This window comes from Protopterus annectens, chromosome 6.part0 (assembly GCF_019279795.1).
Source record: "Protopterus annectens isolate FY-2018-M chromosome 6.part0, PAN1.0, whole genome shotgun sequence".
Classification (NCBI taxonomy): domain Eukaryota; kingdom Metazoa; phylum Chordata; order Ceratodontiformes; family Protopteridae; genus Protopterus; species Protopterus annectens.
The window spans coordinates 44151095-44159914 of record NC_056737.1 but is presented as its reverse complement, the minus strand read 5'-3'; the positions used below and the strand labels follow the sequence as shown (position 1 = coordinate 44159914).

At 40.1% G+C, this 8820-nt stretch overlaps 1 protein-coding gene across 4 annotated transcripts in view; it reads left to right on the top strand.

Annotated features, from left to right (window-relative positions):
* The first annotated feature begins 637 nt into the window (after positions 1-637).
* LOC122804151 (pleckstrin homology domain-containing family G member 3-like) overlaps positions 638-8820 on the top strand; it is a 1602862-nt gene continuing 1594679 nt past the window's right edge. For all 4 annotated transcript variants that reach the window (XM_044073839.1, XM_044073837.1, XM_044073836.1 and 1 more), the window contains exon 1: positions 638-1422. The gene's annotated coding sequence lies outside the window, so the exon portion shown is untranslated. The remainder of the gene's footprint in view (positions 1423-8820) is intronic.

Genomic DNA, 8820 nt, shown 5'->3' with positions numbered 1-8820 from the left:
CCCAGGCCATGGGTATGCTTTGCCCTGCAAGATCTCACGTTTCTCCAAAAAATGTCCCACTTTGGGGATTTGAAAAGGTTGCAACCCTATGTTGTCCCCAAACTGACAGTTTTTAGAAAGGATTAGGAAAGAGAGAATATAAATTTGTGAGCCCGAAATCTGGGGCAGCCATGAGGTATGCTGTGTAGTAAATTCATCTCCTTTGTCTTTAGCACGCTGCTTAAGGGGTACGGGACGTTGTGGGTGCAGGGGAACACAGTAGGTGGAGTTATGCACCAAGGCTCGGTTGGCATGTGCAAGTAAACCGAGTGATTGCATAGTTTAGAAGTTATGCAGGCGCGGGATGTGGATGTATGCAACAGACTGCACAGATTAGGGAGGAGTTATGTAGGCGCGCTTTTTGGATGTATGTTAATATCTGCACAGATTAGGGAGGAGTTATGCAAGCGCACTAGGCGGGTGTATGTAAATGACCGCATAGATTAGGGAGGAGTTATGCGGGCGCACTCTGTGGGTGCATGTAAACAATCGCATAGATTAAGGAGTAACCAGGTGATTGCATGGAACGGAGTGGAGTTATGCAGACGCACTGAGTGGGTGTGTGCAAATAAGTAACCAGGTGATTGCATGGATTAAATAGGAGTTATGATGGGTGTGTGTGGAAAAATAATCAGGTGACTGTAGGGATTAGAAATGCATCAGTGTTACCAAATTACGGTATTAGGGATTTGATTACTGCATTTAGTGTTGCTCTCCCTTGGTTGTGAGCCTGGAGGCAGTGGCCGGGCACATTCTGTTAATGGAATAAAGGTTTGTGGTTCCTGACACTGCTCGTACTAGGTACGAGTTGAGTAAATAGGACGAGGAGCACTTTATTTAAATTGTGACGACATTGTCTGTGGGGAGTGTCTGCAGAGCTCGACATGAAAAGATAAAGTTTTCCCCTTTGCTTCACAGCATTTTTCTGGCATTAGACCTTCTGATTTCCGTGCAGTCTGCCCCTTGTGTTTATAATCAGTTGACAGGTGTGCTGCCAAGGCGGGAGATGGGATGTGAATCCGAGTGGATACTGTTTGATCTTTTCTAAAGACCTGCGGTGCGTTGTAGAGAGACTGTCTGGAAACGTGCTACACCCAGTGCCTTGTTTTGATCGCAGATTGAAGGGCACTTGACTAGTATCTGAAGGGATTCCGTTACCGGTACTATACCACAGGTATTGGCTCGAGTTCTGACACTTCACGCAGCATGTGAACTTCCTTAACTCGACTGTACAGGTTAGGAGTACGTGAGATGGCTGAAAATAGGTCACGTCAGTGTGAGAAGGCCGCAGCTGCTTTCAGCACCGGCACACTGTTTTTCTTTTCCAAGAGGTCGTACTACTTTCAGCAGCAATACAGATTTTCTTCTCATCCATGTTAAGAGGTGTGTACCTATTTGAAACACTGGCGCATTTTTTCCCTCTAGAGCATAGACCTGAGCCTGTTGTCTCCTGAATTAGGGACTGAGTGAAAAGAAGTAGGTGTATTACCTGTAATACCTGTTAACATCCTAGTCCAAGAAATGTGAAAAGCCAAAAATATGGTGTGGCAAATTACCTTAACTGGGGACAGATTTTTATATATTGCTCTCATAAACTTAGTAAGTTGATATAATAAATGGATTTGTATTAACATACTCTTTCTGAAGGTTATGAGTCTGAAATTTAAATGTCTGTCATTATTTGGTGATTGCCATCCTCAATGATATGCTAGAAAACCGCAACTGTTGATGAGGAACAGACTAAAAATATGGGGCAAAAGTATGCACAGTCTGCAAAAATCTGGACTGTTGAGAGCTGCAAATTAAGCCTCAAATTAAGGGCATTTTTAAAATCCTGGTACATTTTTAGACTGTATGAGCATTTCTCAAAATAAGTTCTAATTTTGGAAGGGATTGACAACCTGTTGAGCCAGAGTTAGGGTCAGTTGAGAGGTATCCCTCCTATATTAGTTTTGTATAGTTGAGTCATACTAAACATGTCATCTGACAAATTAAGTTTGTGTGTTTACGAAGACAAGACACTGTGAGTGGCAGTGCTTCCACCTTGGATTTGTTTAATACTACAAAGAGTGTATCTGTAATTATAATTAAAAGTATTTGCCCATTGAATTAAAGTAACATTTTTAAAGAAATATTATTAAATCTTTGTGCAATTTATAACATTTTTATCAGGAAAATGCTTTCTTAAATGTTGTGCTGTGGCAGGAGTTTCTGGTCCCTAGGATAACAAACTCAATTTTGCACCCCCCCCATCTCAGAATAACATATCTGTCAAAGTTACTTTGTAAAATATGTGTTGTACACTTGATCTTTTGGTAACAAATGCATCTTTCAATGAGAGGAGGTAGGTTTCATATGAAATTTGGTAAATGGGTAAGTGGACTAGTGTCAGCCAGTACCCATGCTCCAGAGGAGTAACGTACAAACTACAAAAAAAGTGAAAAAACATCATACCATAACAAAAATGCATATCAAAAATAAATATACATAGAAAGGCGGTAGGTAGCGAGCAGCAGCAGTCACAATATTTCAAGCAATGTGGAAATGTGTACAATATTTACAGGGTGGAAGTTCTCTTAGGAGAGTGATACCAGTATGTAGTACTCCTAAATGTTACTGTAAGCCTGCAAGATTACAGCAAATTATCCATTGTTATGCAAGCATGCAGTCTAGGGAGTCATTTTGGAGCCTAGCCCAATTCTCAAGATGCACAAAAACACTGTCTGATTACTTCGTCAGTGTAGCACAACAGGCAGTTGGGGCTGGGGAATTGAACCTTGGAGTACATGAAGTAGGTTGTTAACAGCAAATTACTTTAATACTCTGCTTCTGCCAGACTAAATTGTAATGCATGAACTACCACGAGCTAAGGCAGATTTGACCTTGGTTTAATATCTAATTTGAAGGTCACATCGCTTGGGCTGGTGGTAGTTCAGGTGGATGTAATTGATCCTATGGTACTAAGATTAGGGATGCATTACAGTTTTGACTGGTAGAAGCAAAGGATTAAAGTAATTTGATGTTAATGTTAACAAGCCACTGCATGTAGTCTATGGTTCAATTCCCAGGATTTCAAGAAAGAGTGCTGCAGACCAAAGGTAATTCTTCTGTGGGTCATAGAAACATGCATTATATGCATACATAGCTGCTGGTTATGTTTTCACAATGCATATGGTAACTGCCATTACATTCATAGTAGACATCACAAGCACTGAAGTTCAATTGTCCGAATTAGATTTGATCAGAGGTAAAATGAAGTCCTGTTCAGGCTTGCACTAAATGGCACCTCCCCAAAGTGAGCAGCAAATAGCTTAGTCACTGCATTTTAAACAGTGCCCAATTGTTTTGTTAACCAGGGAAGAGAGATTAGCCAGACACCATACTGGAACTCTCAAACTGCCATTGTAATTGCGGTTGTAAATTTATGACCAATTGTAGCGACCAAATGCCTGTCTGTTTTCTGGAATGCTTACATTTTATATCCTCACTTCACCCCAATTCCATAATAATTCATACTTGGACCGCAGTGTTCTGAGTTGTAATTATTTTGTGATTTTTTTTTGCAGTCATGACACATCATTTTGCCTCAGGGGGACAAGAAAGATTTTAATAATAGAAAATCTGTGGTGCAGTAAAATCCCTGTGTGCAGATTTAACAGCAGATATTTGATATTATGAAGTAGTGTGTGTTGCATTATCAGTCAATTGAAAATTTGTCTTGACAATTGAAAACATGGGTGTTGCAGCAATGTATATATCCTGTATGGACAACATATGCTTTTTAGAATAATGTATTTTTGACATAAGATATGCTGGAACTGTAACTAAATAGTGGGGCATTCAGCATATCATTGAGTTAAATATATTTTTAAATGGCCTTTTCTCCAGAATGCTTGAATAGTTGAATGGGTTTCTCTATGATTTTTTCTCAGTAATGAAAAGGTATGCTATATAAAACGTACATTTTCATACTGCCAGGTTATGGAGGATGCTTCACTTACAGGAGTGGGGATTAAATTCTAAATTGGTGAACAGTTCCAAAAATCTTGGCTACCCAGTTATGTCTGATGCTGGTGGACCACAAGACAATAAGTTCTACTCCCACACATGGTATTGAATTAATTTGTTCTAACAGTTTTACTGTAGTGAAGAATACAAGAGGTGTTACATTATACAATTTAGGACATGAGGGAGGGGGATTGTGGGAGAAATTAGAGAAGGAGAGGTGAGCAGCACTAACTAGGTGCTATGCCTTTGCAGAGCCATGAGCTGAGTAAGCAAGACTGACGTTAAGGTGTGTTCTCTACAAAAAATCTTCCTATTCATGAACTATTCCAAGCATCTTTTTCTCAGTTTTTTGTTTAATGTATTCTTTAGTTGATTTGGTTAGTAATACTAGGTAATAGCCACTTTCCAGGGGAGAAAGTGTCACACAATGTATCAAAACAGTTTTTCCTGGACTTGCGTAACTGTTGTACCTGTTTGATTTCCTCTAAAATTGTTTCTTATTGCCTTTCAATAACCTTTGTCCTACCATAATATGTCTCTTACATGGCCACCATTTTATTATTGAACTGTACACTCCCCTATACTCTTGAGATAACATAGTACACTTAAATCATTGCTCCTTTCACCCAAAAGCCATTATTAACCATTATAATCAAATCATCTAGTAACAGTAACTCTATTTCTCCCTGATACGCAGTCTTGTCATCTCTCATCTCACCTTCCACTTATCTAATAACAGCATTCATAGTTATGGTAAACAATATCTCACTTATTGGACATCCATGTCCTACCACAGTCTTCATTCTCATCTCTTTTTTTTTAAACCAACCTACTAACACTGTCATCCATTAATTTTCATTCACATATGTCAGTAAATTAATTACCCTACCACCAACCCCCACTACCCCCAGAACTTTACATAACTGCCCCTGTCTCTCATTATATCACCAACATGTAAAGGAAGAAAAAGAGGCATTACAAGGTTAAAAGATTTATATAGTCAGTGGGGAGTGATTATGTGGTCAAGAACAGGAGTGTGTGTGTGTGTGTGTGTGTGTGTGTGTGTGTGTGTGTGTGTGTGTATATGTGTGTATATGTGTGTATATGTGTGTATATGTGTGTATATGTGTGTATATGTGTGTGTGTGTGAAAATCCAAATATCAAAGAGTGTGTGTGTAAGCTACTTTGAGTAGGGACACAGAGCACTGGTTTGACAGAGGGTGGTGGAGGACGTGGCTTGGAGCACTCAGCTTAGGACTCAGTTCTACAGCTGTCGTCAGGAGTCTTATTTGGGGCCTGATGAGAGAGAAGGAAACCCAGCCCCAGGGCAGGAGTGTGTTCCCTGTGAGCACTTAAGGGAAATTGTGCTTGGTGCAGAGAGCTGTATCTGGAAATGCTGAGTGTATCTATTTTTGTTCCAAGTGAACCGTGTCCGAGGTGAGGATTGAGGCTTCTTGATTACTGGCCCAGAGCAGGGACATTACAGTTAATATTAAAGGGGACTTGAAAACTGAAATTATGTGGTATATTCAAAAATGTTAAATAGCTGAATTTTCAGTGCATTGAGTGGTGTGGGCTAGAATAGGAGATGACAAAAATAATAGGAAGGGAAAGGAGTAAAAAGATTGATTGGAGAACTTGCTAAAATAGATGAGATGAAAAGGATTTTATGGGAACATGATATGACAATGAGATCACATTATGTAAATTGGATTGGTTGGATTGCTTATAAAGAAAAAAATACAAGAAAATATTTTTAATTGTAGAAAAGAGTGAAAAAAAGGAATAGATGAGTGTATAATGAAATCATAAAAATATACAAAAATATAGCAATGCAATGATAAAATAAAAGAAATAGAACTAGAGCTGCATGAAATCATAGGACAACTCATTGACTCTCTTCAAGAGGAATCTTGATGAGTGGATGGGAGATCGTAGGTTTACCCCGGGTATCACTTCTGTGTCACTGTTAGACAGAGGCACGGTATACTAACCTCGAAAAAAGGCATAGCTAAATAAATTTAAAATGGGTGGCGAAAGCCAAACACACCCTGGCTAGGCTTTTAAATGCCCTAGGGCAGATAGCCTAGTATGAACCTATGAACCTATAAAAGTTAAAATGTTTAGACTTTTTTTAAGCAGAAAAGAGGAAGGTTCACCATTTTGGGGAAAGGAGATAAAATACGAGAATAAAGAATGCATGGAATGTTTGGTGAAGAAAGTGCAGAAAAGATTGATGGTAGAATGTATGAAAATGCTATGAATTCTCTAGAAAAGGAGACTACTATGAGAGAAATGGGAGTAAAAAGAAGGAAGGCAGAATCAGCATGATGAATAGATGGATTAGGTTATGAGTATTATAAAGAGATAAATGAAACATTTTCTGTAAAAAAAAAAAAATAATAATAATGGATAGAGACGGGAATAACAGAAGGATTTATGGTGGTGTAATCAAGTTTATATGGAAAAAAAAGTGAAAGAAAAAAAAAATAACTTGGAAACCAGTAATGCTGGGAAATACAGATTATAAAATCTTTATGAAAATAATACAGAAATGGATGCAGAAGGTTTTTGATGAGGTTTTAGGAATCAGAGGGAGAGAAGTGGAAGAAACTTTAATAATAGCAATAGAAGTAACAGATGATCTTGAAAGAAAATAAAGGAGTAAAACTAGTGGGATAGGAGAAAAATGTTGATTGTTATAAAAATGTGCTATGAAATGTCATGGGTAAAAGTTCAGATAAACATATGGGAGAAAAAAATAGGAGAGGAGTTAAACATGGAAATCCATTATAAATGTGTCTGATTGTACTAATAAGGCAATAATTTAAACATATGTGTGTGAAATGCAAGCAGCAAAACACTTCATACTTCTTAAGACTGAAGTGGTATCCTTCAAGGCCCCTGGGCCAGTGGAAACCACAGCCCATACCACTGAATCCTTTATAAACGCTTTCTATGGACACCTTCAAGAATGCATGGATCATGCAATCCCAAATAAAACCAAGACCCATTCCCCCAAAGGCAGGTGTCCTGTCTGGTGGACCCCAGCCATTAACAAGCTTTACAACAGGAGGAGGAAGCTACTACATGACAGAGCAAAATCCCCAAAAGGGAAGGCATCTCTGATCAGTACTAGCAAAAACTACGATCACTCATAAAATCATCCAAGGCCAACTTTGAGAGAAAAATCGCAAAAGACACTAAAGACAATCACAAGGCCTTCTTATGTTAGAAACCTGGGTGGAAACTCCCAGATATGCACAGAGTTAGTCCAAAATGACAAAAAATACACTGAACCCACAGACATTGCCAACATACCGGCAGACAGGTTCAGTGCAAATCCCCCCCCCCCCCCCAAAAGGAGAAATATCTATCCCAGCAGAGTGTAACCTCCCTGACATCTCAGATGCCCAGGTGAGAGCCGCCCTCTCCAAAGCTAAAAACACAGCATCAATGGGACCAGACTGTGTCCCGGGTTGCGTGCTACATGAACTCCAAGAGGAACTAAACCCGCACATAAGGCTGCTGCTCAATCTTAGCCTTACTACAGGATACGTACCCAAAGAATGGCGTACAGCAACAGTCGTCCCACTCCACAAAGGAGGTGCTTCTGCGGACCCTGGAAATTATCGCCCCATAAGCTTGACGAGCCTGGTCCGCAAAGCTATGGAGAGGATCATTATGGAACTCATAAACAAAGACATTGGGGACCTACAGACACTGGATCCTACCCAATTCGGCTTTGTCAAGGGCAGATCTTGCCTTTTGAACCTGGTCGACTTTTTCAAAACCGTCACTAAGGCCATTGATGAGGGTAAGACAGTTCACACAGCCTATCTTGATCTTGCAAAAGCCTTCAACACAATACCCCACTCGGGCATCATAGACAAGCTCACCAGCTTAAATGTAAACCCATATGTCATAAGATGGGTTGCAAACTGGCTCAAGGACAGAACCCACAAGGTCAGAATTGCTGGAGTCATGTCAGAATCTAAGCCAGTCACAAGCAGTGTCCCACAGGGCACGGTCCTGGGACCCCTCTTGTTTGGCATTTATTTTTCCGAGGTGCAAGCAAACATAGGAGGATTGTGGCTGACAAAGTTCGCAGATGACTGCAAACTGGGTGCCATAATTGATACTCCAGTGGACACAAGCATCCTTCAGAAAGGCCTCATAGAAACGTATAACTGGTGCCAGAGCCATGGCCTTAAACTGAACGCCAAAAAATATATAGTCATACCATTTGGGAAAAACAAAGTACCCATAAATTACCACATAGGTGGTAATCCATTAAGTACAGAAGAAGTAATCGGAGACCTAGGGACCCAAGTTGACAGTAACCTCTCATTTGACACTCATATTGCCAAGGTGGTTAGGAAGACCTTCTATATTACCCACCTTATCATGAAAGGATTCACATCTAGATCAAGAGAGGTCATTGTGCCCCTATACTCTTCCCTTATCAGGCCCATAATTGAGTACAATGCCCCATTTGGGATATACCTTACCTGACACCTGCAGCAGTTAGAAAGACCCCAAAAGTACCTCACCAAGAGGATCAAGGGTCTCAAACATATGTCATATGCTGCCTGGCTGAAGAAACTCCAGCTGTATTCAGTCGCATACCGCCTACTCAGAGGCGATCTATGCCTGACGTACAAGGCCATGTCCAATCCGGAATTAATGGACATGCTCCACCTCAGAAAATCCAAATCCACCAGAGCCACGAGAGCGAGAGATTTGAACCTCAACACAGAAATAAATAGGAT